Source organism: Dipodomys merriami, unplaced genomic scaffold, assembly GCF_024711535.1.
Source record: "Dipodomys merriami isolate MVZ:Mamm:240054 unplaced genomic scaffold, mDipMer1.0.p SCAF_72, whole genome shotgun sequence".
Taxonomy (NCBI): Eukaryota; Metazoa; Chordata; class Mammalia; order Rodentia; family Heteromyidae; genus Dipodomys; species Dipodomys merriami.
The window spans coordinates 3,209,002-3,225,888 of NW_027206313.1; positions in this window are offsets into that span (position 1 = coordinate 3,209,002).

Genomic DNA, 16,887 nt, shown 5'->3' on the forward strand with positions numbered 1-16,887 from the left:
GGTAAGCATCATTTGTATGGTCATATGCACATAGCTATTGAGCCATTGAGATTCTCTCCTGAGAATATCCTCCTTTGTTCTCACTGTGCAATGCTTAGAGTGCTTTTAATCAATCATGTCCCAATGTAATTATTCAATCTTTTACTATCCATTGGATTCACCTGCGGATTTATAGACATATTCCAGTTATTACAAATGAGGGAAACCATGTAGCCTAGGTTTTGGGGGTCTTGAATACTTTATTATAATTTTTCCAAGTCTTTCCAATTCCAATTGGAAAGTCTCTTTTTCTGAGGGAAGCATAGGATTTCATTGTGCATGTATAACACATTTTCTTGATCCACTCATCCACTGAGGGACATCTGGGTTGATTTCATATCTTAGCTATAGTAAATAAAGCTTCAATGGACATGGCTGAGCTGATGACATTAGTGCAGGCTGGTTTGTGGTCATTTTGGTTTTCTAGACCCAATTCTTTACTGCAAACACTCAGGATCTTATCCAAGATCCCTCGAAAGATACATGAGGGCTTACAGCTCCACAGAAATATCCACAGAAAGGGGGATATTTTAATACAGGATGCTTGTGAGACTGAGAACTGTCAAACCCCTTCATTAAGCAAATCTGATCCGATATATCCACTGAACCTATCTAGGAGATCTTATAGCTAGAGAAAGGTGGACAATAAAAAAAAACTAAACAGACCTCAGAAAAGACAAAACAACAACAAAAAAGAATGCAAAGGAAATTCCTAACCATTTATACTATTGAACATATTAGGACAAAATAGAAGATGAAAGGCTAGGGATTTAACAAAAACAGTTGTTTTTCATTTATCAATATAAAAACTAGACTTAAGGAATGAATTTGGCAATCAAAAGATGATTTAATTATCTTAAAAGCTATTTAACTGTCAGATGGAAACGATAACAACATGGAAATTGGAAGAAAGTAAGACAAGGGGCACTATTAATCCATGAAAACTAAATAAAACTATTAGAAGAAGCCATAATAGACACAGGAACAGATTGCCAGCAGGACGGAGCAGAGTCTCTGCCAGCACTGCAGAGTGGAACTCTGGAAATGCAGGTACCAGGAGTCCTTCCACAGGGCGGCTGGCCTGTGCAAGATGTCAGAGCTTGAGGGTCAGAGGACAAACTCTGAGATGGCATTGCGGGCTCCCAGCTATAGTCCAGCTACTCAGGAGGCAGAAACCTGAGGACTGTGGTTTGAAGCCAGCTTGGAAGAAAAGTCTGTGAGACTCTTTTCTCCAATTAACCAACAAAAATCTGGAAGAGGAGCTGTGGCTCAAGTGGTAAAGGACCAGTGTTGAGAGTACAAGGCCCTGAGTTCAAGCCTCAATACTCCTATGTACACACACACACACACCACAAGCTTCTGGAGCAAGGGGGAGTTTGGTGAGGAGATAATCACTATTGTACAAGCCAAGATGGAGTTTTAGTGTGTATTTTATACAAACACAAGGGAAGTTCGGTCATCGAGTGACTGCTATGTATTTGCTTGAATTGCTAACATTTGTGGGTGTTGCTCTGTTGACTCTGTTCTGTCACTTGTTCTCTTCTGTCACCAAGAACTCTGCCTCTTCAAAGATGTTACATTTGTAAAGGCCTCCTGATAATCATAGTGGTGCTGCCGGTAGTAAATAATTACAAGAACAACCAGAAAAATGATGTCAGCAATGGTATTAATGTTTTTCATAGGGACTGTTGCACATAGCCCTTAATTCTCTTCAGAAAATGCTCACAAATATTCATATGCTTAAAAATCACAAAAATAGTGCAGTTTTTAAAATGCTTAACTTTATTGTCAAGGTGATATGCAGAGGGGTTAGTGTTATAATAAGTAAGGTAGTGAATACATTTCTTATTGAATTAGTGCAATTTTAAAATAAAAATTGTGAATTCTAGACATTTAATTAGTAATAAAATGAAAATCAAAAAATATTATAAAGTGAAAAAAGGCTATTTTCTTTGTATCTGTTTAAATAAATCTGCAGTATCTTTATTTTCAGTCTAAACCTTTGATTTTGTTGAAACCAGTTCTCAATCCACTATAGCATGCTAGCAGTAAATCATTAAAAACAAAACAAGAAATAAAAACAAAAAAACAAATGTTGTCCCCATTGGTACCTGAAATTCATAACACTGTGATATTCTACTACACCTGATGCGAAGACTTGATATTTCTCATATTTGAATATACCAAGCTGTGATTAGACAACAGAAATTTAGCTGCAGGCTTTCAAGGGCTTCCTACTGGTTGAAATATCCTTAGGCTATACCTCAGTGTGCCTGATAATGTCTTTGTGAATGCACATGAACAAATATTTAGCCCATCTATTTGGTTTATCACTTACTATTCTCAGAAATATACAGTTTGGAAATCTGAGCAACATTATCTCAGGAACATACACAGCAATAATGGCTCAGAACAAATTTAGTAAGAGAGAAAGCAAAGTTTAGTTTGCTAATGACAGAATTTGTTCGGCTTGTAAGAGAAATGACTGCTCAGATAAAATGCAATATGTTGAAAAGAATGCTTCCTAAGATTTTTGAATGTAATGAGATACATGCTTACAGGATTACATAAGTTGCCATTAGAGCGCATCATTTTAGGAATTTTTCTGACCTGACAGTATCCTGGGATTACTACAAAGGAATTCAGTTGTAGAGATAAACCAAACCTCAAAGCAAGGTGTTCTGCTTGCTTGCACAAGTTATATACTTGTTCTTTTCCTATTCTACTGCCAGGTAAAGGGTCTAGAGAATATCCTCAGATTGGTTTAAAGAACATGTCTTTTAATTTATTTAGATGCACTGGCCTTATTATTACTTTCTTCCTTCAAAAAAACTGACTTTCAAAACAGGAAATGAGAATCTGTGGTTGGTTCCACATCCCAGAAACTGGGAAAGTTGTATCTCTGTGTTTTTCTCCTTTTTATGACAACTATGAAAACAGTGATCCTGCAGTTTTCACTAACATTAGATTATTTCCATGCAAACAGAGGGAAGTAAGAGGAGGAACTGACATCTCACCCAGAACCATGGGCCTAGCTGCGTCACCAGTCAAGTCTGTGGAATGGAAAGTCAGAGTCCTGTTTGATCAAGTAGTTGACCAAAGAGCCTCAGGGAGTAATGAGGAAAATTGTCTAACAGAAAGGAGATTTTAATAAAAATACAAGTATTCTCTGAGTCTCTGTCCCCCCATTCCCTTACTTACCAGAATAGCAATCGTGTTGAACTGGGGCTCATCCTCTCTCATCTTGCTGTAGATACTGCAATAATTATCTATTGATCACTATTATCATTATTATTATTTATTGCAATATGTTGTTTTGAAGACACAAGACAGAACAGAAATCCAGTCAGAACTGCTGGATCCCAAGCGATTCCAATTTTCTATTCTTCTCACCAGGTCAGAAATAAATGAGCACTTTATTACCAAGTCTTCTCTTTCTTTCCTCATCAAGTAATGAAGGATTGCTATAAAATGAGATTTTTTTTCCTTTCTAAAGACATAGTTCTTAGATTATATTCTTTTCCCATGGAGACTTCAGCATCCATTTCAATTAATATAATGGATCATTATTTGTATTCACATATACTTGATTCAACTTATCTAAACTGTACTTGTACTCTTTTGCACTACAGGCTTACATATACGTACACAGCAAGAATGTAAATCCGTATTTCAATATTTATAGGAATCAAAAATAGATAAATTTAAATGATTTTCCTTTTTGTTTCTTATCAGAGCCACAGAGCAGTGGCAAGTTGTGGTTGACATCCATAGCTATGATTTCTTTCAAAATGTGTAGACTTCCATTCTTTCTATTTAATCTCAGAGTATTTCTCACACCTTTCTATGGCTTCAGCAATGCTTTTGTTCTTCAGCTCTTCTGAGGTTTATTTTCCCCTCCAGTTTTTTTGACAGTGGCTACTTAACTGCTTATTTTTTGTTTCCAAATAGCCTTTGAATTCCTTCTGTTTTCATGGAGTTTATATTCCCCAGAAAGGGTAGGTTTAGGGTATTTTTGGTTGTACTGGAGATTGGATTCAGGGCCTCATGCTTGCCAGACAGGCAGTCTGGCCTTGAGCCATCCCTCCATCCCCTTTTTGCCTTATTCCCTGGCTGGGCTGCGCTGTGATACTCCCACTTAAGCTTCAACCCATCTCAGAGCATGGCAGGTGTACCACTGCTCCCAGCCATTGTGTTTTTCACCAAAGCTGAGATAACAGATGGACACCTCTGCACCCAGACATTAGACTCTCTCGAACTTTTATAATTCCATGTGTGGACTTTCCTAGCTCTGCTGCCCACTCCAATGGAGCACCGGGATGTACCTGGCAAGAGAGAAGAGGGACCCCTTTTTAAGTGTGGCGCTCATGCTGCATAATCTAGAGAAGGAGCTACAGAAAGAACAAATTGGTGTTGGATTGGTCGAGCCTCTCTGTTGAGATGAGGTATGTAGAGATAAACTAGGGCTTGAACACCATCATGTGGTAGTAGCAGCTTAGTAACTAAATATCCCTAGTAATAGATGGAGAAAGAAAAGCAAATCTGGTAGCCTTCGCTGGTAACAAAACAGTAAACACTCAAGAAGGGAATGCTTTGGCATTCTGTAGCTGCAACACAAGCAAGCTATCTTCAGGTAAAGCAGTATCTCCTGAGGACTATGAAGTTGGCCACATCTGTACATTGCGACTGATTGATTGTACAGACACTTTTTCTCTTTCCAGCTCGATTTGATTTTTCTCTTTCATTCTGAACAGATCTTCACTTTCCAACACAGTGTGGATTGTTTCCAAACATTCTGCTTCCTCCAAAGATTACTGAATTTGTTGATTTCAGAGAGAGTTGAAAAACTGGAGAAAACTCCTTCTCTTTAAAGCTATGTTTCATAAAGAAAAACTTTAAATTTTTTCTGCCTTTTGTGGCTAGTTTTGAGGAGGGAGTGAGTTAAGAAAGCACTGTTTTCTCCAAGTAAAGAAATAGGATAAGTGCATGAAGTAGATGCTTAGCAAACTTTGTTCATTACAGAGCTACATGGATAGAATGCAACATGCTATGATATGTTAGTAACGAAGAGCTAAAAAACAATCAACCTATGAATGAAATGCAAAGCCTACTTATTTTGACAATTCACCTTGTAGTAATATGTTTTCTCTGTAGTGCCAATGATAGATGCCAGGGCCTTATACATGGTAGGAAAGTGCACAGCCGCTCAGCTACACTCCCAGCCCTTGATTTTATTTTTAATGAAGTCTACATAGCTCAAACTGGCCTCCCTTCTTAGCCTTCTCTGAACTGGGAATACATAGCTACACCATGCAATTTATGATTAACACATAACATTATGTCTATACACAAAAAATACAGTTTGGAAAGTAATTTAAATGGATGTAACTGAACATGTTTAAGAAGATCCTCTCAAAATTAAAATTGTAAACTGAAGTAAATATCAACAGTCATCAGATATAGGGAAAGCCAAGGAGATAGGTGCAATTATTTTTAATGGACTATATTTTTGTGGACCATAAACATATGAAAGAAAATTTTACTTGATAATAGTACCGTATAGAAACAAAGCAAACATTATACTTCACAGCTAACATTGGAATCACAACTACTAAATTGAAAAAGTGTCTAGAAATTGAGTAAAATTTTTGAATATCTGCAATGAATTAAAAAATTTTAATGCAGATCAAAAGAATTGCATCCCTAAAAGGATAATGAAACTGCCACTTCGATTGAAAACACTTTCCTCCATTTATACTTATGGGATTTTTTTCTGGTACACGCATAAAAATATTTCTCCCGATTTAATACCAACTTCTTTGAACAGGCATCTTGTTTCTGGGAAATTCTCTGGTTGTCACATAGATTTGTCACAAAGGCAATTACTGTGAGTGCATTTTAAAGTAATAAATATAAAAACACATGTTGTCCCAGCACAGTGTGAATGCTCATTCGCATAAATTAGAACAGTAGTAGGGAGAAGCAAAACAACCCTGTAGATTCAACAAAGGTAAGGCCCCAGGGAAGATACTTAGTGAGAAAAACAGAGGCAATGTATTCATAGAAACAAGTCTCCTCCATTCCCTTTACAAAGTAGAAGTCAATACCCAGAAAATAGATAGCCTGACCAATAAGCAGGAAGATGAAGAAAGGATTATGGAAAATTAATTTTTTACCTGTATATTCTCAGAACTAACATATGCCTCACACTGGTGATAGACTTATTTTAATTATATCACTGTATAAATATTTCAATCAAGAAGGTGGAGAATTCCAAGAATTTGTAAAAACAGAACACATTAGAAATCAAATGGGATATAATTTATTAAAATACATTTCCTATCAATCTAGCTACACACTTCTTTTCCAGTAAAATTGCAGTTACTACTTAAGAATTATTTAAAATAAATAAAATGTGAGTATTTTTGAAGAAATGGCTGTTCTGAAAGAAAATCAGAAACATTTGAAAGGTTCAACAAAACATTGTTACTTTTATCTTCCCTGTCTTTAAAGCTAGTAAGCCTCCATTAAAATCACTGAAATCTTTTGTGGTTTTATAATTCCTATCTTAATGTATTTGCTGCTTAGTGCTAATAAAAAGTTCAACTGTGCTAGGTGCCAGTGGCTCACGCCTATAATCCTAGCTACTCAGGAGGCTGAGATCTGAGGATCACAGTTCAAAGCCAGCCCGGGCAGGAAAATCCAGAGGACTCTTATCACCAATAAACCACTCAGAAAATTGGAAGTGGTGCTGTGGCTCAAGAGCCCTAGCCTTGAGCTGAAGAGCTGAGGGACAGCATCTAGGCCCAGAGTTCCAAGTCCCATAACCAATAACAATAACAACAAGTTCAACTGTGCACAAACATGTGCATGACTAGAGAGTGCATGTGCCTCACTTCTGGTGGGAAAGTAAATCTAAATCTTAAGGCCATTGATATGTTAATTTAAGTCTTTTACTATTTTTCCTTCTATGGAATAAGAAAGCACTCAAGGTTTCTTACCTAAAAGTTCAGCATAATAGAAGGGGTATGATCGAAAATAACATGAGGAACATGATAGTTACTTGAAATGATTCAGAGCTCATTTTTTTAAAAACTAAGCACTAAGAAATAAAACTAATCACTAAGAAATAAAAGTGAAACTAAGGCTCCAATCACCAGCATCATTCTTAGTAAAGTTGATATCCAACCTGTGCTTTGGTCTCATGTACTTGAAGGTAGAAGAAAACTTCAGCCTTTGGATTTTTCTCAAGACATCAAGATTCTTATTTAGAAAACAGTGCTTGTACTCACGTGTGTGTGTGTGTGTGTGTGTGTGTGTGTGTGTGTGTATGTGTATAAATGAAATAATACAGAGCTACAGAGAAAAAAATGAGTGAGCTACAATCACCTTCTAATAGATTGGTGGCAAGATGTGAATATAGTCCTAAATTTCTATATAAATTATTACTTTATCATCACTGTTACCCAAGACAAACACTGTTAGTATTGAAAAATCAACATTAGCAATATGTAGTTTTTAGATTTACTGACACAGATAATTTAGTTATATAAATATCTTCAACTAAAGCAGAATGTCTCCTATGTGAAAAAATAAAGGAAAGCAATGCCAAGAACATAAGTAATTATCTCCAAAAGAAATTTTAGTGTATTCTTTGATCCACAATCAGGGCAGGAATAATCAGAAAAAGAGGACTTCTGAAACGGGAGCCCCAGAACCCAGAGTCACCCAGGTTCTTAGCCTTACATTCATCCAGTTGAGATATGACAGAATCATTTTTCTAACTCATCAGAACAGAAACTTAGAGGAAATTCAGTGCCCTACTTCAGAGCAACACCTCTCTCTGACCAGCTGCCTAACCAATACCAAGTCATTTTTATATGGCTATTGTCATTTTTGGCTAAAAGGGGAAAAAAAGGTAAAAACCTATATAAATGATGCTATGTCCATTACCTTTTCTGTTTGACCGGTAACATTCATTCTACACCAAAATAACTGTAAAAGTTTTCACTGGTAAATTACATATGCAGCAAATAGGAATTATATTTCCCCCCTGCTACCAGGACTTAAATTCAGGGCCTCGAGTTCACTCGTCTTATTTTCATTTGTGGCTTGTGCTCTAGCATTGCAGCATGGCTCTAGCCCAGCTTCCTGTTGGTTCGCTGGAGAGGAGTCTTACAGACTTTGTTTTCCAGGCTGTCATCCACAACAGTCAGATCTCAGGTTACTGGACCCCAAAAGAACAGATAGCAATGGCCATACATGCCCATCACTTTGAAAATTTTACTCTTCCATCAGCAGCAGATAAACATGGGAGGATCTGAAGGCTTTGCAGTGCTCACGTCAGCCTTGTGGTGGAAGGGGGACACTGATGAGAACTGGAAATCTGGAGCTGTCAGAGCATGGGGCTGTGCTTATGCTTGTGTCCCCAGAGGGTCTACAGATGTTTGGCTACCAGCCCAGAAACTGAAACCAAAGAACGAGGAGAAGATTATCTAACATCAAGAAACTCTGTAGGAATCCTTCAAGAGGATGAGGATAACTGAAGGCACCAGGAGAATGATACAAACCAGAACAGCAACCATTCCCACCTGGGGACAAATACAGAGGCTTTCTCAAGAAGCTGAGACACTTAAGGGACAATGGACAGGAAATTAATTCAATGTCTATATTTGCAATGATGATGGCACTTATTTTTACTGTCAATGCCTCTTGCACAGTGCAAGCCTCTTTTGGGGGGATTCTGTTGTTAGGTAAACCATTGTATTTAAATTGTATTGTGATATATGACTGGCTCAGAAATGAGATGTGTCCACTGATATAAAGATATAGTTGAAATATTTAGTCAGGGAAGGCCCTAAATAAACATACCCCATCAGTCTAAGAGAGATCATATCCAGTTTGATTTAGTCAAACTTCATCCTCCTAGGATGAAGGAAAATATAATTGTTCCAAAATATAGAAAGGCTACCCACAAGAGAGTGTTCTTGTGAGAATAAAATGTCCCATACATTTTGCCCCTGAGTCAGAATTCACCAGTTCTTCAAACTTATGGCTTCAATTGGCCATTAACACCTTGAATAAAATTTCCTTTTGTACCATGAAAGGCCATTTTGCACAAAATATCCTATTGCAGAATTTAGCCTGACTTGCTGTCAGTTTAGAAGGGTACAAGACTATAACTCACAATGAAATTAGTCAGCAAAAAGATGGAATCTTAGAGAATAAATTAACTATGGACCTTGAATTTATAACCCATCATGAGTGTTTATGTTTCAACTGTGTAGATGACCTTAGTAACTGTTCTTCTGTAACAAGATTCGATTTGTCTAAAGGAAAAAAAAAAAAACCTTGGCATTGGCTGGGCTTTCTTTTGTGGAAGAAAGGCATATCGTGTTCTAAGAGAAATGATTCAGGACTCTGTTGTGTTGGGAGAATGGTGCTCTATTACTTAGTAATTTGACCATCAGAATAAGGGACGCATAAGATGCAATCTCCCCCAAAATTGTGGTGACAACCTTGTATTGTTAAGTACTGCTGATGTAGTTGTGGCTTTAGCCTTAATTCGGCCTGTCCCCAGACTTGTAGCAGGTGTCCAAAAAGAACTTAGTCAGCTAGCTTGTATTTTCAACAAAGTGACAGGTGTCATGGCTATAATTTTGGAAGAAATAAATCAGGAAATGAAGGAGTTGAGAACAGGGATTTTACAAACTTAAGCTGCCATAGATTATTTGCTGTTAAAAAATCATTTAGGATGTGAATTATGTTGCTTTAATATAACTGACAATTCTCAAAAACTTTAAAACCAGTTAGAAGAGCTCAAAAAGGAACTTAAGTAATGACTGGGGGCTCCCAAAACTGCTGTCTTGGCGACGACCCTTTGGGGGTTTATAGCTTCTGTCATAGGGCTCTTCCTGTTGGCTGTCTCTTCCAGAATTTGTCCTCGAGCATTCAGCCTGTCAGCTCAAGCAGAAATGAGAATCCTTCTGTCTCAAGTAACAGAAAAGGGGGAACTGTGAGGAAGTGTGGAGCCGAGCTGTGGGACCAGGAAAGAGCGGAGATATTGGAACACCATCTCAACAAAGCTCTAGCATGCTCAGTTCTTTGGCCTGCACACCATCATTGGTAAATAATGCTGCAATAAACATAGTCATGCTGGTAGCTTTAGTGTGGTATTGTTTGTGAACATTTGGGTAAATGCCCAAAAGTGGGATTTCTGGGTCATAGGGGAGCTCTATGTGGAGTCTTTTGAGGAACCTCCATACTACTTTCCAAAGTGGTCGAACAAGTTTACATTCCCACCAACAATGCAATAAGGTTAGATGGCTCTAGGTCTGTAGGTTCATTTCTGGGTTTTCAATTCTATTCCATTGGTCCTGAGGTCTGTTCTTGTACCAGTACCAAGCTGTTTTGATTACTATGGCTTTGTAATAGAGTTTGAAATTTGTTATTGATATTCCTCCTGCAGTGTTCTTTCTGTTGAGGATTGTTTTAGCTATTTGGGGTCTTTTATTGTTCCATATGAATTTTTGGATTGCCTCTTCTATTTCCTTGAAGAATGAGGATGAAATATTGGTAGGTATCGCATTGAATTTATAGATAGCCTTGGGAAGTATTGCCATTTTCACAATGTTTATCTTTCCAATCCAGGAGCATGGGCGTTGTTGTCACTTTCTAAGTTCTGTTTTGATTTTCTAATATATATTTTTATTGTAAAAATACGGTACAGAGGGGTTACAGTTACATGAGTAAGATAATGAGTACATTTCCTTCTATGGAGCAGTTACCTCCTCCTTTATTGTCCCCTACCATCCCTTCCCTTCCCTCCCCAACTCCCCAACTCCTCCCTCCTCCCCAACTCCTCCCTCCTGTCCACCTTGAAGTTGTAAAGTTCATTTTCAACATAGTATCTTGTGCATCTCATTGTTACAATGGGTCAACTTGTATCCTTATTTAAGTATTTTGTTATTTCCCTTCACCTTCCCAAATTATAAAAATGTACACACAAGATGCAGGGCACCAACATCAAATACAGTGAAAACAGGGGTTATACCATGGGGGAAGAACATACAAAAGAAACAAAAAAAAATCACATAGTACATTATAAATACATTAAAAACAATAGCAAGAAAGAAAAACCCCACTTGTGTCCCTATCTTGAGGTTCATTTCACTTAACATCATCTTATATGATCATATGTACATAGTTTTGAGCTTTTCTGCTTGTCCTAGACATTTACTAGTTATTGCAAATAAGGGAAACCATGGGACCTATGTTTCTTTGGGCCTGGCTTACTTCACTTATATATTTAATAACAGAACTCAATACTTCAGGAAATTTCTTAAGGGAAAGCTGTTTTCTTACTTGTGGAAATATCAGGTGAAAAACCTAATTAATCCATGCCATCTCCTTAAGTTATTTTCTTAACAAGATGCATCTTTAAATACTACAATTCTCCTGTCATCTACTAGTCTACTAACATAATTAAGAACCTCAGCCAGGAATGGTGTAAGGTCTGTATTATTATGTGTTCATCACCCTATGTGTTCACTGAAACAATTCATAGTACTAAAATAGTTCCAACCTAAAGAAGAGTTTTATTTCAAGAGTTTTAGTCATTGCAAGGAGTACATGGTCACAGGTGCCAGGCCTCAAAACTAGACCTTATACACCCTGCTTGTTATCCATTAAAGAAGCAAAACCTGTAAAGAATCTTGGTATCAGATTTAAAATCTGCTTATTATGGGACAATGGACAAGTCTCTTACAGTGGGCTGGCCATGTACACATATTTTAGGCACAGTGTAGCTGTGTGATTATTTTGCAAGGATGCCTTACAATATCAACAGCCAATTCCCAGACACTAATGTATACCATATTTTTTGAGAGGGAAGAAATAAAGGCATTTCATGAAGAATCACTTGTGAGGCTTGATATTTGAGCTAAGAGGGAAAAGCCAAAAGAAGAAGATGGAGAAATGGAGTGGTTTATGGCTAACTTGCTTTCAAACATTATTCTATTGATTTGTTTATTGAAAAAATGATTCCACACATGTATAGAAATCAAAGCATATATCAATAGTTTTCCCAGACTCGTATTCTATTACATTGTTCTTTCTTATTATACTACAATATGCATAAAATAATGTTTTGCTTTCATTTCTACAGTAATGAGCCATATAAATGCTAAGTCATGTTCAAAACTTGGCAAATTGCATTGCAACCAAAGAATAATGTTACAACTCATTTGTGCATAAATAAGAATTACAGTGCATTGAAATACTGACTTTTAAAGGCCACTATAGCATAGCAAACAGGCTGTTTCATATTGAAGAGCTACATAAAAATGGTCTCATCTAGTGGTAAAGTCCACTTTCTATCTTTAGAGAAGCATCATGATTAACCTTTTATTTTTTTAATTATTTTAATTTTATTGTCAAGGTGATATAAGAAGGGTTACAGTTACATAAGCAAGGAAGTGAGAACATTTCTTATTGAACTTGTTCCCTTAATATCGGCATCAAATCATCAGTCGAGGGAACATGATCTATAATGCCTATGCTAAGACTATGAGTTTATCCATATTTCACTGCACACATCAAAACAAGCTATACTGCTGTTATCAAATGGATTACAGCCAAAGAGAGAAGCCAGTTTCACCTTTACCCATGTTTCTATTTAACTATGAAATCTTCCGTTCCAATCTCAGAAATGCTCCAAAATAATCTGAATTTTTCAAGCCCTGTATTAACCTTGCTCATTAGAAATGTTTCCTTCTCTAGTTTCTAATCCTCAATAATACCTTCTTTTTGATTTACTTTTTTTAATGGAGTTACAGGAATTTGAACTCAGAACCTGGGGTGCTGTCTCTTAACTTTATCACCCAATGTTGAAGCTCTACACATGAGTCACAGCTCTACTTCTAGCTTTTCAGAATGTAAGGGTCTCATATAGAAGAGGAATCCCAGAAATGATGGGTGAACCAATGCAACAGCGACACTCACTAGGGAAATGAACTTTACATTTGACAACTTGGCAGGGGGCAAAGGAGGGACTCCAAGGAATAGGGAAAGTGGGATAAAACAAGGGAGGGGTAACACATTTGCATTCACTACCTTACTTATGGAACTGTAACCCCTTTGTACACCACCTTTACAATAAAATTAAATTAAAAAGAAAAGAGCCTCATACACTTTCCTGTATGAGAAAATAGTGGCTTGAAACCGCTATTCTCAGAGCTTAGTCTCCTGAGTACCTAAGATTTCAGACACGAACCACTGACGTCGGCTTCAATACTTTTTAGAAAAATAACCCTTTAAAAATATCCTCCAAAAGAGGATATTCTTAGGAAAGGGTTACAAAAGTGCAGTAGCTATGGTGCATCTCATCACATAAAATAATACTTATCAAAATGGACTCCAGCCAATGGAAGCAAGAGGTTTCCTTTTTGTTGCAGTTTTTGTCTTCTTTTCCTTTTATGTAGTTGGCTCGTCTTTGGTAGGCTGTCCCACAGAAATGGTGGGACAAAGGATGAACAAATGCACCAGTGATACTACCTAGACACTATGTTGAAAATGAACTATAAAACTTGTGGGTGGGGATGGGAAGGAAAAACTGGTAGAGAGGGATGGAAGGGGTGACTTTGTTCAAAAAGAAATGTTTTCTTTACCTGACTTATGTACTTGTAACCCCTCTGCACATCACCTTTGCAATAACAATTAAAAAGAATTAATATAGAAAGGTTTTTCTTCCTCTTATAAAACATAATTAAAAATGTGACCCACTAAGAATGTAAACTGCTTCAACCACTCTGGAAAACATGATCCAAAAATTCAACTCCTGGGCATTTACCCAAACACAAACAAGTCTACACTAAAGCTACCAGCACAACTATGTTCATTGCAGCATTATTTACCATAGCTAAGATATGGAACCAACCTAGATGCCCCTCAGTATATGATTGGATCAAAAAAACCTGGTATATATACACAATGGAATTATATGCTTCCATCAGAAAGAATAACATCACCCCATTCGTAAGGAAATGGGAAGAGCTGGAAAAATCGTATTTAGCACAGTAACCCAGACCCAAAGAAACACAGGCCTCATGGTTTCCCTCTTTTGTAATAATTAGTATCTGTATAGGATAGTTCTGGCAGAGGATCATAATAGCTCAATAGCTATGTTCACAATATAAAATAATGCTAATTGAAATGAACTCCAAGATATGAAAACAAGAGGTTTTATTTTTGTTATTTTTGCTATTATTGATGATGTTGTTGTTGTTGCTTAATGTATTATATGAAGTTCTTTCTTTTTCTTTTCTTTTACCCTTTGGTTTTTCTCCTGTTGTCACTGTTTATGATTTTGGCACCTTGTGTCTTGTATATAGGTTTATCTGATTTGGGAAAGGGAACAGGAATAACAAAATGGTGAGAGAAAGGGTAAAAGGTGAACCAATGTAACAACAATACTCACAAGATACTATGTTGGAAATGAACTTTACAACTTAGGGAGAGGGCAGTCAGGGGGTGGGAAAGTAGGAGAAAGAAGGAGAGGGTAATAATGTTCAACAAGAAGGAAAAAAAACAAAGGAGTGGGTAACAATGTTTGATAAGATATGTATTCATTACCTTACTCATGTAACTGTAACCCCTCTGTACAACATCTTTACATTAAAATAAAAACAAAATAATCTGCAATAAGAAAAAGAAATGCACTCATTACCTTACTTATGTAACTGTAATGTACTCATCACCTTACTTACATAACTCTAATTCCTCAAACTCACAATAAAATTTTAAAAAATAAATTTAAAAAATTGACCAACTAAAACTGTCCATGTAATGAATTTTAACATTTATGTAGTAGGAAAATTTTAGTATTTATATACATAAAAGCAATAATGCTTCATAGTATTTAATTATTTAATTTTTTATGCAGAGTTTATGGTGCTTAAGACCATATTCTTAGTACTCTGTTGGAATTTCATAATTATACATACAACTTCCTTAAGCTCTTCCAAGTTACTGTAAATTTCAAGTGTTTACTTGTTCTGCTAACCTATTTAACATATTCTTAGTAGTTTCCTTTTCATAAAGATATTAATCTTCTTTCCTCTCTTGATATTAAGCACACTATTCAAGATTGCATTTGTTTGGGGGAAGTGAGAATAATAGAACATTGGAAATATGTGAGTGGAACAAAGTCACATTAAAGATAGTAAGTGACACCATGTGCAATTATATGAGGTTATACTACTTCTCCTTGTCCCAAATATCTCAAGAAGACCTACAATTCTTTTCTTTTCTTTTTTTTTTTTTTTTTTTTTTTTGGTCCAGTCGTGGGGCCTGAACTCTGGGCCTGGGCGCTGTCCCTCAGCTCTTCAGCTCAAGGCTAGCACTCTACCACTTGAGCCATAGCGCCACTTCCGGCTTTTTTCTTTTTGCTTATGTGGTGCTGAGGAATCGAACCCAGGGCCTCAGGCATGCAAGGCAAGCGCTCTACACTGAGCCACCTTCCCAGCCCAAGAAGCCCTACAATTCTTTACACTGATCATGGTCAAAACTCAATTGGATATAAGAAGGAATTAGCCACAGCTCACCAAACATTTCATTGCATTATCTGGTTGCAGTTAAATTGTATTTAGGTAATTCAAGGAACTGATTTTTATTTGCTAGAACTCTGGGAATAACAACATATTCCCTCCAAAATAAGTCAAGTCCCCACTTTATGTATTTTATAAGGCTAACTCACCTTCATCCCTGGTATGAGATTTTAGGTAAGTGTGATTTGTTATTATTAGATTATGCACAATACTACATAATGCCACCTAACACTCATCCAAAATTATAACCTGAATGATAATAATCATAATTCCATCAGAAATAGCCATTTCAGGGCTGGGAAGGTGGCTCAGTGGTAGAGCACTTGCCTTGCATGCTCGAGGCCCTGGGTTCGATTCCTCAGTACCACATAAGAAAAAAGCCGGAAGTGGCGCTGTGTGGCTCAAGTGGTAGAGCGCTAGCCTTGAGCTGAAGAGCTGAGGGACAGCGCCCAGGCCCAGAGTTCAAGCCCCACGACCGGACCCCCCCCCCCAAAAAAAAAGCCATTTCAGGCATTTCAGATCGAAAAGTAATTTAAGTTAATTTTTTTTTGGTCAATCGTAGGGCTTAACTCTGGGCTTGGGTACTGTCCCTCAGCTCGACAGTTCAAGGCTAGCACTCTACCACTTGAGCACAGCGCCACTTCAGCTTTTTCTGTTTATGTAGTGCTGAGGAATTGAACCCAAGGCCTCATGCATACAAGGCAAGCATTCTGAGCCACTTCCCAGCCCCCTAAAACTAATTTTATAGTCTCTCTAGTCTTTTAAATATTGTTTTTAAATTATGGAATTATACGTATTTATTATGTTTACCACCAGGACAAGATGACTTTAGGAAAGCAAGGTGGAAATTACCTCAGGAATAGTCTTTGTCCTCCTGGAACAATTTAAGGGGTGCCTATTCAGTCAATTAGAATACCCTACAATGGCTGAAATGTGTCTACTCCTCGATTAAACACGCTTTGCCAATTATAACACCCTTCATTGCAAGGTAACTATTCTCAGCATGATTCAGCTGGAAATAATAGATTCCAGAATAAAAAAGACATGATATGGTCAAATCAATTTGGTACGCAGTAGACAAGCTGAGTTAAAGGAAACTGAGTAATTTTCCTCATGCAATGTCTCTTGCTTTTAGTATGTTAATTTGAAGTATAAACTCTTGAGAATGATGGGGTACCTGTGCTATTTTTCAAAGGCAATGGACAAGTTTATGACCACTTTTCAGATCCTAGATTCTTGCTTA